General features: G+C 34.9%; 2 pseudogenes; one reads left to right on the top strand and one right to left on the bottom strand.

Moving 5' to 3' along the window:
- The first annotated feature begins 1,391 nt into the window (after nucleotides 1-1,391).
- LOC120117345 lies at nucleotides 1,392-5,750 on the top strand (annotated as a pseudogene).
- Nucleotides 5,751-6,256: 506 nt separating this feature from the next.
- LOC120117197 lies at nucleotides 6,257-13,850 on the bottom strand (annotated as a pseudogene).
- Between the last annotated feature and the right edge of the window lie 136 nt (nucleotides 13,851-13,986).

Genomic DNA, 13,986 nt, shown 5'->3' on the forward strand with positions numbered 1-13,986 from the left:
TAGTTCATTTTTAAAGAAAAATCATATTAAATATGGTAAATTACTTATTTGATCACCCACCTATTATTTAATTTCTGTTTTGATCACTTAACTATTATTATTTCTAAATCAAACCTAACATTATGTTTTGGTCACTCACTATTAAAGAATAAATAGTGATATTGACGTGTCATCATAAGGTAACATCACATCAATACTAAAAAATAATAAAAAAATGTCACTAAAGCATCACCGTTAATTTTTTTAACAGCGAGTGACTAATAGATAACCAAAACGTATCATTAGTATGATTTTAAAAAAAATAGTTAGATGATCAAAATAAAAACTAAGTAATAGGTGAACGACCAAATAAACAGTTTACCCTATTAATTATGCGTCTGCCCGTCTAGGTGAGATGGTAAAGGGTTTTCTATTTTAATCCTCGGTAGCGGAGAGTCCGATCTTCAATCTAAGCAGCCTTAAAACATATGGTCAACCATAATTATAAAAATAATTAATGCATTCATGGGATTAATTAAAATATATTTGAATATAGACTATAATTTAAAATTGTATAATTAAGATCTCACAACTTCAACGGTACCAAATAACTCTAAATCTTGGTCACAATTTCATTTGAATTAAAACATTTTTATTTTAGTTTCTAAATTATGATTCATTCTAATCTCTAAAATCTAAAACATAATAAATCAATCCTCAAAATCAATATCATTCTATTTTAATACTTCCGTCATCGTTAGCTTTATTGAATTGTATAATCATTTAAGATTTTGAGATCATATTTTATCATATCCTAATTAGCAGGCTAACGTCCAACATAACCCACCGTCAATTTTTTTAATGAAAAAGGACGTGTTTAAAACATATGAATAGTCAGATGACCATTCTGTAACTTTTAATAGTTGAAGGACTCAACAAATCGTCACCTTACAGTCGAGAAATCATTTTGTAATTTTTAATAATTAAAAGACTTAAGAAAAAATATCTTATAATTAAGAGACTATTTGAGTAATTTACCCTTAAAATATTATGTTCCAATAAATATAAATATACACAAATATATATATAAATTACTTTTAATAATTCAAAATGATTATATAATAATTCTTTTTATGATTACTCAATAATTTGATAGACAGTATTTGAAGTATAATAAGAAAAGTAGAAGACAAAAAGAAGAGTAGAGGGGTGGGTGATAACGGAGGGGAGCAGCAGAGAATCATCTCCTCACGACATTTTTTTATCCACATTGTGGCAACTAGGCGTAGCCCACAACCCAGCTGTGGATTCCATCAATTTAATTAATATAAACAAATGGAATCACTGTCTGCAAAATTAACCCATCTACCAATTCCATTATGTTCCTGTGTCTCTGATTTTCTTTTTTTCTTTTTAATAATCTTCTCTTTTTCTCTCCTTCCAAACATCAAAGAGAAAGAGAAAAACAACTACCCTCCTCCACAGCAAAAATAATTATTCAAGAAAGCCAAGTTCTTTTCCGTTTTGTTTCTTCTTCCCTACCCATAAAATGTGCGAGCCGGAGGAAGACAACGCGTGTCCTTTGCCGCCAAAAGAACAGCACCAGGGGATAATGGATATGGATGATCTGAATCTCGACACTTCCTGGCCCTTGGATCAGTTGACTTTCCTTTCTAATCCCACCTCTCCTTTTATCATACCCTCTTCTTCTGAACAACCTTGTTCTCCTCTCTGGGCTTTCTCTGACGAAGATAATAAGTTCGGGTCTGCCGCCGGTTACAACCTTTTTGTCAAGTGTTAGTCCCTTTTTCAACTTCGTAAAATTGCTAATATTTATCCCTTTCTTTTGTTTTTTATTTTTAAATTCCCCCCTTTTGTATTGGTTTATTGTTTTGGATTGGTTTTCGCTTTTGAATGTTTTGTGTTTTAATTGGTTTTCTTGTAGCTTTAATTCGGTTTTATCTGTCTTGATTGAATGATGTTTTCTTGGAATATGGTAAGCTGAGAATTTGGATAATTTTTCCTGTTAGATTAAAACCCAGTGTCTCAAGAACTGGAAAGTACAAGGATTGTTCAATGGAATACAATGCTTATGGTTTAGTTATTCTTGTATGTTTGCCTTGTTTTCTCCCCTTAGTTTCTTTAGAACCTATGTAAACCATTATATAAACCTCTAACCTGAGGCGGATCCAGAAATATTTTTGAGTTTGAACACATATATTAACATCATAAATTTTTTGTACGAGTGGGTATAAATGAAATTTCAGAGTAGGCGTTATAGATAATTAACCGAAGAAAATTCAGATTTCAGTTCTAATCCTGAACAAGGAGTGGATCCGCCACTGCCTCTGAGCTAGCAGGATAGAAGCTGCTTGCTTTTCCTTCAACTTCTATGGTCCAGCACCTGAATTTTATAATTTTCTGGGTTTCGTCCATATCATCAAACTGTAAACTACTGTGCATATTTAATTGGTTTAAGCATCTAGCCCACCTGAGTTTATTTGTATTTTAAATTGTACTAAATGTAGGTACTCCTAATCCTGTAAATGAAAATGCGAAGGAGGAGAATGATAATAGAAGGCTGCCATCTCCATTTTTGGGATTTCTGCCCCTTGAAAACCCAGATAGTTATTGTGTTATTAAAGAGAGGATGACTCGGGCACTGCGTTACTTCAAGGAATCTACTGAACAACATGTTCTAGCACAGGTTTGGGCACCTATAAAGAATGGGGGTCGGTATGTTCTAACAACTTCGGGGCAACCCTTTGTCCTTGATCCATATAGCAATGGATTGCACCAGTACAGGATGGTTTCTTTGATGTACATGTTTTCAGTGGATGGAGAGAGTGATGCCGAGCTCGGACTTCCTGGCCGTGTTTTCCGGCAAAAATTGCCAGAGTGGAGTCCAAATGTACGGTATTATTCCAGCAGAGAGTATTCACGGCTTGATCATGCTCTGCTATACAATGTTCAGGGAACCTTGGCTCTGCCAGTCTTTGAACGTTCTGGACAGTCTTGTGTGGGTGTTGTTGAACTCATAATGACTTCACAGAAGATTAACTATGCACCCGAGGTTGATAAAGTATGCAAAGCACTTGAGGTTGGGTTTATTTCTGTCTCCAGTATAGGCACTTTACATTTCCTTATTTGATTACTGCTTAATCATCAGTCTATCCACTTTTGCTGATAAAACTTTTCCTTTCATTCTTAATCATCAGTCTTGCAAATATTTCTTGTTTTAATGCTCTGAGATTCCTCAGTCATGTAAATTCAGTTCTTGTTCAGGCAGTGAATCTGAAAAGCTCAGAAATATTGGGTCATCCAAGCACTCAGGTGAGTTTTAATTTTAATTTTATCAAATCTCATTATTTTTGGATGCTTGAAAAATATTTGTTTTGTGTGTTCTTCATATTCTGACAAACTCACGTTTTATACCAGATTTGCAATGAAAGTCGCCAAAGTGCACTGACTGAAATTTTAGAGATTTTGACAGTGGTCTGCGAAACTCACAAACTACCCCTGGCTCAGACTTGGGTCCCTTGCAAGCATCGCAGCGTTTTGTTCCATGGTGGTGGTCTAAAGAAAAGCTGTACAAGCTTTGATGGTAGCTGCATGGGACAAGTATGCATGTCAACAACTGATGTGGCATTCTATGTTGTAGATGCTCACATGTGGGGTTTCCGGGATGCTTGTCTTGAGCACCACCTACAAAAGGGTCAGGGGGTTGCGGGGAGGGCATTTTTATCACTCAACTCGTGCTTTTGCTCAGACATTACCCAGTTCTGCAAAACTGAGTATCCTTTAGTACACTATGCTCGCATGTTTGGATTAGCCAGCTGTTTTGCAATCTGCTTACGGAGTACTTATACTGGAGATGATGATTATGTTCTCGAATTTTTTATGCCCCCTGCGATTGCTGACCACAATGAACAACAGACTTTATTGGGCTCCATACTAGCAACGATGAAGCAGCATTTCCAAAGTCTTAAGGTTGCTTCTGGAGCGGAACTGGAAGAGCATGAAGGATCTATTGGAATCATTGAAGCCTCTTCAGAAGAAAGGCTTGAATCTATTCCAATTCATCCATCTGTGAAGTCGCCACCCAAGAATAACTCCTCACCCAACCGAGGAGAAGCGCAATTAGATTCTTCAAAGCAGCGATTAACTGTGAATATGGAGCCTGCAACTCGCGGAGGCAACACTGTTGCTAGTGGAAGTCACAATCTTGTTTGTCCTCAGCAGAATAAAGACATTAAAAAGCCAGAGAGAAAACGCGGGAAAACTGAAAAATCAATTAGTCTGGAGGTGCTCCAACAGTACTTTACAGGGAGTCTCAAAGATGCTGCAAAGAGCCTTGGTGGTACCCATCTTCTCTCTTTGAGTATTTTTCATTGCCTTCTAAACTAAATTTGTGTAAAATAATATATGTTTTGTTACATATTGATATGGATTGCGCTCAGAGAGATTCTTTCTTTGCAGTTTGTCCTACAACAATGAAGCGCATCTGCAGGCAGCATGGGATCTCCCGGTGGCCATCTCGTAAGATCAACAAAGTCAACCGTTCCCTCACTAAGCTAAACATGTTATTGAATCTGTACACTGTGCTGATGGAGCATTTGGTTTAACTTCACTTGCCAAGAGTCCATTACCTGTTGGTGTTAATTCCATTTCGTGGCCAAATGGCTCCAATCAACAAAACTCTCCAAACTCTCGACCTTTTGAGCATCAAGGTGAAAGAAATGATTCACCAAAATGTATGACACCAGGAAGTAATGGTCATGTTTTAGTGGAAGATCAAATGTTGGGAGGGAGGACATTGAGCCCGGAAGAACTTTTCCCTCGGCAGTATGGATTTTCATCAGACTTTGATAAAGGGGTAAAGAGATCCAAAACAGGGAGTGGCTCCAGAGAAGAGAGTGCTGGGACGCCAACTTCTCACGGTTCATGCCAAGGTAGCCCTGGAATCGAAAGTGCTGCTACTAAGGCTCTGCAGCAATGCTGTAAAGTACACGGCTCTCCCGAGCTGGCCTTCCAACACCCTTTAAGGGATCAGAATATATCAGCCACGTTCTTGACGCCTGAAGCTCTTGTGACAGCAGAACCCGAAGAGCCATTCGGAGGTATGCTAGTGGAAGATGCTGGAAGTTCAAAAGACTTGAGAAACCTTTGTGCTTCAGCAGCAGATATTGGTGTTGATGAGCGATTTCCAGAATCTAGTTGGATGCCACCTCCATGTTCTAATCCGGGTCTTAAGCAAGCCATGGCCACCTTTACTCAGCCAACACCCCATGTGACAGCAAGACAGGAAACGAAGAATGTGACCGTTAAGGCTACTTACAGAGAAGATATAATTAGGTTCCGGATCTCCTTAAGTTCCGGCATCGTGGAATTAAAAGAGGAAGTAGCCAAGAGGCTGAAGCTAGAGCTAGGTACCTTTGATATCAAATACCTGGATGAGGATATCGAGTGGGTTTTGATAGCTTGTGATGCTGATCTTCAGGAATGCGCAGATGTTTCAAGATCATCAGGCAGCAATATCATTAGATTGTCCATTCATGATGCCATGGCCAATCCAGGGAGTTCTTGTGAGAGCACGGGTGAGTTATAATTAGACTGTAGATATATTATTATTGGTGTAATTCATAGTCCTAGAAGTATAGGAGGGTGAAAGTGCAGATTTTTGTTCCAAGAGCTTCCTCAAGTGTAAGAAACTTTTATTTTTGATCTTTTATGATAGGTGGTTTAATATTGTAACTTGGCAATCTTAATACTCTAAATCTGGCAGCTAATCCTACAGCACTCATCGGAGATTCAATTCTTGTAATAATGTTGTGTTTTCGTTTTTTTTTTAATTTATCCAATATTTTGTATAGTTTGTTGTAATAGTGGTTAGATTTATGAATAAGTAAATGTTATTTGTATCTTGGTCTCTTTCCTTTCTGCTATTATTCTCTTTGTGGACTTGTACCGTATAATAACAGTTGGGGTTGGGCTAAACCAAACATTACTCACGCTCCATTCCATTTGGAACCTGAAACACATACATTTATTATCTGTATTTGAATATCAAAAACAGTCTCAAAATATAGCGACCTTCGTCATTTCATTTAACTTAAAATTCAGGAGTTCAAATCGAAAATTCACTTTGACCAAAGCCCGGCTGATCTACATCCTTTTGGAGATGAACCACAACTCCGACATGTCATGTTTACTTTTGAACGCCCCCAAATGGAAACAGATCATGAGTTTTCATTTTATATTAATTTTGTTTCAGTTCTTACACCTCGTCGTTGGAGATTACCACCTCTGACAATGAGAGATTCGTCTCCATCTTCGTCTCTTTCCTTGCAGCTATTATTCTCTTTGTAGACTTGTAATGTGCACCGTATAATAACAGCTGTGCTAAACCAAACATTGCTCCCGCTCCATTTGGAACCTGAAACATATACATTTATTATGTGTATTCGAATACGAAAAATAGTCTCAAAACAGGATTGTTGGTTGTCAATACGAAAAACATCATTTTTAAGCTTAAATGACGGTAAAAGCATTAACTATAACTTACAGCAACGAAAGGTTCAAAAGGGAAGAAAGAGTAAGTTTGAGGAAGAAAGCGAGTGAGAGGTAAAATGGCATATACTCCACACTTTTGGTCTTAACCACCAGTCTCTACACCATCATCATTTTTTATATAGGGTATACTACACGTTTAGTATCTAAATTATTACTTTTGTCCCATTTTTAATATTTAAACTTTATCTTTCTTTAAAATCATACATAACATTTAGTTTAGGTGTCATTTTGGTACCCGCCGTTAAAAACTTAATACTGATGTTAGCATGTCAACATAAGATAATATCATATCATCATTGAAAAACTAAAAAATGTTACGTCAGTAATTCTGTTATTTTTTTAACAGCGGGATACCAAATTAAAACATAAACTAAACGTTATGTGTGATTTAAAAAAAAATAAAGTTTAAGTATCAAAATTGAACAATAGTAATAATTTAGATACTAAACATGTACTTTGCCCTTTTATACATACAATAAAAGTTTGTCAAATAAGTTTGTTGGATCGTGGAAGAGAATATTTACAAGCTACAACAATAACAACATTCTTCTAGTTATATACTAATTACTATAGGAATATCCAAGCCAGCAAAATAATGCATATTATTTCACAACCATTTAGAAATATTCATTCACTATTTCAAAAATTATGTTTTGTTATTTAAAATAATAAATAAAAACTTTATTCAATAAAATTCGAAAATATTATAGGTGAGAATTTTTTATTTGAGAAAGGAATATATTAAAAAATTAATTTGAAATACATGCCATCTGTTATAATATATATGAAACTGATTATGTACACACGACGAATTTATAAAATATATTAAAAAAATAAAACTCCTCACGTGGGTTGGATGAACTTCAAGAACAATGTGGTATATGACCTAAATCTCAAATTTATTTTAAAAATCATTATATCAAGTTTATTTCTATACAACGAATTCCAAGTACACTATACAGGGATGAGCATGGGTCGGGTTAATTCGGGTTTTCGATCAATTCAGCCCGTCCTAAAAATTATACACCATCCACCCAACCTGAATCCCACTTGAAAATATACATCATTCATCCGACTTGACCTGATCCACATTTTTTAGATAAAACTCAAAGCAGACTTGACCCGATACAAAATAATATATTTATAAAAAATATTACTTTTATTTAATAAAAAAATAGAGATTTAATTAAAAAAGGCTTAAGTATATAAAATGTGCTCAACATATGTCTTTTTTCAGTTTAATGTCTAATGTTTATTTCGTTTCAGTTTGGTGCCTAACGTTTCATTCCGTTACTTAAAATGGATCAAGCCGTGATGAACCGTTAAGTTTAACCGTTAATCTATTAAAAATGACACCAGACATATTTTTTAATATTAAAAAATAATTTCTGAAAATATTTTTTAATATTAAACTGTTTTGATCGGTTTGGGAAAGAAACGAATTCCTTGTCCTCACTTAGGACTACCCATGGTCGTTCTTGGCCTTGCCGTCGTCGGGATTTGCATGGGGGTGGTCACAGTGGCCGGTTAGGGTCGTACTCCGACTCCCTTGGTCGTGGGGACTTCGACAACCCCTTTTCCATCTGTTTTTCGACTGCTTCAAGTCACAGCTAGGTGACAGTAAGCGTCGCCGACCCTTGTGACTGTTGTCGGTAAGTTTTGTCGCCATTGTTGAAGCCATTGTTAAGTTCTACATTCGTTGGTAGTGTAACACCCCTAACCCGTACTCGACCCGAATATGAATCCGAGGTGTCACATTGACATTTCAAAACATTTATTTGTACAAAATAGTGAAAATTTTTAAAACTTTTATTAACATACACAACTATATTTACATAAATTACAATCATATGATTTTACAAAACCGATTAGAGCATATTAGATTCAAACCTTTATTTACATGCCAACTACAATCAGTATTTTAAAATACATACTATTTATTTCTCTTCTGATTTGACCTTCAGTAAGGAGAAACTGACCTGTCTTGCTATTCATCGTTCTATAAGCTCATCAAAACCTACGTGTGAAACATTCACACGCTAAGTCGTTGACTTAATGAGACATATAAAATATATAATTTAAACTCTTACTTATAACAATGCATGTACAATTAACACTATCATATCATGCAAAACCATATAACATTTCATATAATCCAATATATTCATATACATAACTAATCCTTTCCATCTTTACCTTATTCCATTATCATTTATATCTTTTAGTCATTCTTAATTAAATAATACACACAAAACAACTTATATTATATCATGCATAGCATCATATAATCCTTGTAATCCATTCCTCATAACATGTCACACATACACATATCACATATAATATATTTATATTATTGTTTTTATTAGCCCATGCATACTGTTGAGAACTTAAGGTATGTGAGTACATTGAGGTTGTGCACAAATGTTGTCACCACAACTCGTATAAATTCTCACTAGGGGCACTGAATATTTATCCCAAAAGACCGCGTAGAAATGTCCCGAAGGACCACATATCACATATGTCCCGAAAGACCACTCCTTAAGAACCATATACATAATACAATGGACCAAATAAGTGTACCGAAGTACCACATACATGTTCCACGGAATTACATATATGTCCCGAAAGACCACGTAGAATTATCCCGAAAGACCGCGTAGACCCTCGACTCTTGGCATGCCAACTATACCTCTAGATCTCATGACACATAACATGGGCATTATCTTTATACTTATCATTTCACATAACACGTAGTTCACTTTCACATATCACGTAGCTTATATCACAAAACTTGGATCACATCCAATCACGTAGTTCATTTCCATATAATTCACATATACCTATATTCCTTTTCATATAATCACATAGTCATATAATATTTCATATGACCTCATATATCACATCACATAGATACATACTCCAATACTCATAGTTATATAATACTTAAATTATTCCTATTTACATCATTCATGGTCAAATAACTTCTATCACAAAGTCCCTTATTTTATCTCTTGTTCCCATATGTTCATACTTATCATATAACACATAACCTATATAATATTTATAAACATATATCTTATATTATATGTGCATATCATCACTTTATATTCAAGTTTCCTAAGTGATATTATTCTCATTTCATTATAACAAATCCGATAATATAATGTTGAATTATGTTTCATTATAACAAATTTAAGGAAAGAAACATTTTTATGAATAATACTATAAAGTATAAACAGTGTCGTGAACAGTATGAACAGTACCGAATTCTAAATTTTTCTAGATTGCATTAGGGGTAATGATACCCTGCTACAGGGTACCGATACCCTTGCTACAGTACTGCTACAGTACTGCTACAGTAATTTCGTCCACTTATTAAAAACTCATATAATTTAAAACGTTCATCACTATACATTTACTATTTATATATATACGTTTAAAACATTACAAAACTCAGCCATATAATTTATATTTGTTCTCTTATAACTCTTTATATTTATATATTCACTTATGTCTATGTCTCCTAACTTAGATATTATTCTCATAAAATTTCATAACCTTGCTCGTGTACTCAGTTATACCATATAGTATAAATTATACTTGGTCATCTTTTATTCACCTGTTCATTTCATTCCTTATGCCTTTATCACATAACTTATCACACTAACATATACTTATACAAATCATATAACATACATAATAACATGTTAACACATATACTCCTTCATACACATAAATCATGTATTATTTATCGAATCATGTAAACACACATATAACTTATGCATATATTGTAAATCAAATAGCATTTTCGGAGTCACTTCTTACCATAGTAACTCCGTCACTGGCACATCGCAAGCCAATGTTTATTCGATAATATAAGTACAAATTAAATTTGCACTCACCTTAACTTTGTTTAATTACCAAATCCACCTATATGATTTTCTCTCTTTGAATCGATCCTAACTTTGCGGTTCTTCCCGAATTTGCTTGTGCTTGATATCTATACATATAATATCCAAATCAGCATTTCAATTACTATGATTTGATCATTCATTTCTTAGAGTAAAATAAAAGCTTAATTCATTCTCTTAGGGTAGTATCGGTACCCCCCATAGGGTATCGGTACCCCCTGCATAATATGTTAAAACCCAAAATTTACTGTTTAAACCCGAAAATTCATCATCTCATCTCTGACTTTCCTCATACAAAGCTCCTTTCATATCACTAAACTCAACTACAAGCATTTTAACTAACTTATATCATTCACTCACCTTATTATCTCTCATGCTTCATTCAAATTCTTAAAACTAAGAATCATACCAAATTTTCCATGTAATCCAAACTCAATTCTAACACTTACAACTTCTTATGGTCATAGATGACAAGTCAAATTCAACCTCCAAATTCATTTAAACACTTTTATTCAAAATTTCACTTTGAAACTCATTCTCTTTAATCTTTCATAACTTCTTTATCTTTTGATTATAAGATAACTTAAGCTTTCTTTAAGCTTAGTTATCATCTAATAATCATAACCCAACCTTTAATTCAACAAATTAAGAAACTCGCATTTGTTTGGCTTGAGCTTGAGTATACGGGAGGAGAGGAAGAAGAAAGAAGGAGAAGAGAAGAGGGAGAAGAAAGAAGGAGAAGAAGAGAGTTTTCTAAAAACTCTCCCCCACCCCCACGTGATTCATATTTATTAAGGGGAAACTATTCTTCTTATCAAATGACCATTTTGCCCTTTAATTCATTTGATAATTACTAATAACTTTCAGGAAATATTTTCAAATAAATCATTGAGCTATTCAACTATTATACTTTAATCATCATATTCTAAAATTTTATAATTTAGTCACTAACACATAGTTTGAGATGTCCTGTTGCAATGGGGAAACAGAAAGAAGCTAAGATGTCCCAACAAACTAAAAAAACAATAACACTTTGGCAACACCACCAACAGCGGCGGAGGTGGCAACATCTCCACGACGCCATAGTCTTTACCTTTGCCCAACAAGAAAATCCTCTCCTCGCCTGTTGCCAATCGTCACAAAATGTAAGACAAAGAAAAAGAAAGCCAATTTTTTTCTTATTTTTGTTTATAATGTTTTGTTTATTGATTACCCAGAACTAGTAAATGCGTTTACAAGTGTAATGAATAGATATTCGATTTGGGTTTTGTGACAGAAATTCAGATTTTGGAACGAATAAACCAAGAGCGGCATTGACATCACCAGAGAAGGAAGACAGGTACTATGCAACAAGGGGATCGGGTTCCTTGATGTTGGATGATAATCACAATAATAACACAAAGGCTTTGATGGATCAACAAGTTAAGGAAGATAAAAGGATTGTATTGCCCAGATTGTTCACCTCATTATCTAACAAAGAAAAAGAACAAGATTTCATTGGCAGTGAAGGGATGTAAGCTTCCTCAAAGGCCTTAGAAAAGGGCTAAGTTGATCCAAAGAAGCATTCTCGTGAGTTCAAATCTACCATTTTAATCTTTTGTTGGGTTTTCATCTCTTTTGTTTTCTGATTTATGGGGTTTGATCTTGTGTAGTTGGTGAGCCTAGAGACATGGCTATCAGACCTGTGTCAGGAGAGGTATTAAGTTAGGGAGAAGAAAACTTTAAAGAAGGTATAAATCATTTGGTTTTGGCATTTTCACAAACATGTTTTGATCGAATTGTTTCTGGGTTTTGATTCCAATGTCATCTTGTTTGATTTCGCCGGCAGCCTTTAATAGGACCGAATCATCCCTCCCTGCCAGAAAAGTCTCCATGACCAACGGAGTCGGAGTACAGCCCGAAACGGCCATTGTGACCACCCCACGCAAATCCCGATGATGGAAAGGCCAAGAACGGCCATGGGTTAATGGTTGAATCCCATATTTTCCCCCAAATCATTTTTTAATATTAAAAAATATGTTAGGTTCATTTTTAATCAAACTTAACGATCCTTTACGATTTAATTTATTTTGAGTAACAAAATAAAATATTAGACATTAAACTGAATTAAAATAAACGTTAGATACCAAACTAAAAAAATAGGTATAAGTTGGAAACCTTTTATATACTTAAGCTAATTAAAAATAATAATATATAAGTGATTATTGTAATTATCTTTAAATATATAAGGAGAAATTATATTTTTTTAGAATCTGATCGGGTCGAATATTTTTCATCATAAACTTAAATCTGACCCGACTCGACTTGACCTGAACTCAATTTTTTTAAAAAATCCGACTCAATAGAGTCGAGTCAGAACTAGTCAGATTTAGACCATGTGCCCATCTCTAACAATATAACAAATAACCTAAATTTCAAATTAATTTTTTAACACCAATATTTTCTTTACACCTATAAAATTCATACATCTCATATAAAATTATGCAATTAAAACGGTACCTACAGTTACGCTCTCCTACCTTGCAGCAGGGGCAGATGCACTAAGCGGGGTTAAGTGCATCCCATTACTTAAGAAAAAAATAAAATTTAGTATAAAATATTATAAAAAAATAGAATAAATAAAAATTTTTACACCCGCATTATTTTTAAGAAAATAAAATTAAAATTTTAGACCCTAATTATAAATTTCTGAATCCGCCACTGTCTTGCAGGGAGCTGAATTCTATGATACTTACCATGACGGATAAAGGCGCAGCATACATCATGATTCCGACAAAAACGGCTATAACTCCGACGATCATGGAGCGACGTTGAGTGGTGTGAACTACAGTAAGGATGAGAGTGGCGAGGGCGGCAACTATAACGAGCTCAACGACGATGATTAGCAGCACGGTGAGGCGCTTCTTCTTGTCATGACAGAAGATGAGGACGAGGGTTAGGAAGACGAGTTGAATGGCGGTGTCTGCGCCACTGATGGTCAAAAGAAGGGTGCTGTTGGGGTGCACCATTGGCAGCGTGAATATATCATGCAATCGATTAAGGTCGCTAGGTACGAGACTGGTGAGAACTGCTCCACTAACCCTTTCTTCCAAATTCCAACAAAAGTGTTATTAGGATAAACAAGGGATGTTTGCCTTTTCTTCATTTTCAAGATGTAAAACAAAAGAAGTGTGACATGAAAAGATGATGCTAAATCCCAAAGAAGAAAGTTACGCTGGGGACAAGAAGAGGAAGAGTGCAAAAACGTTGCCTGTAAAGAAGAAGAAGAAGAACCCATATTAGATAATTTCTCATATATATATATACACACACACACACATACATATGAAGTAAAACACAAGTGATCCCGACTACATTTCTGATTGGGTGGACTAAGTGAGAGACCATGACTGTGAGTTGCTGAGGCCAGAGGAGGATGATCGAAACAATAAGAAGAAGACGAGAGAGAACGCAGGCGAAAAGGGGTCCTACGGAGATTTTCAACGTTGAACAAATGCGGACGAGATGTCTTTGAGTTTTACGG

This window comes from Hibiscus syriacus, unplaced genomic scaffold, assembly GCF_006381635.1.
Source record: "Hibiscus syriacus cultivar Baekdansim isolate YM2019G1 unplaced genomic scaffold, ASM638163v2 tig00110319_pilon, whole genome shotgun sequence".
NCBI classification, from domain to species: domain Eukaryota; kingdom Viridiplantae; phylum Streptophyta; class Magnoliopsida; order Malvales; family Malvaceae; genus Hibiscus; species Hibiscus syriacus.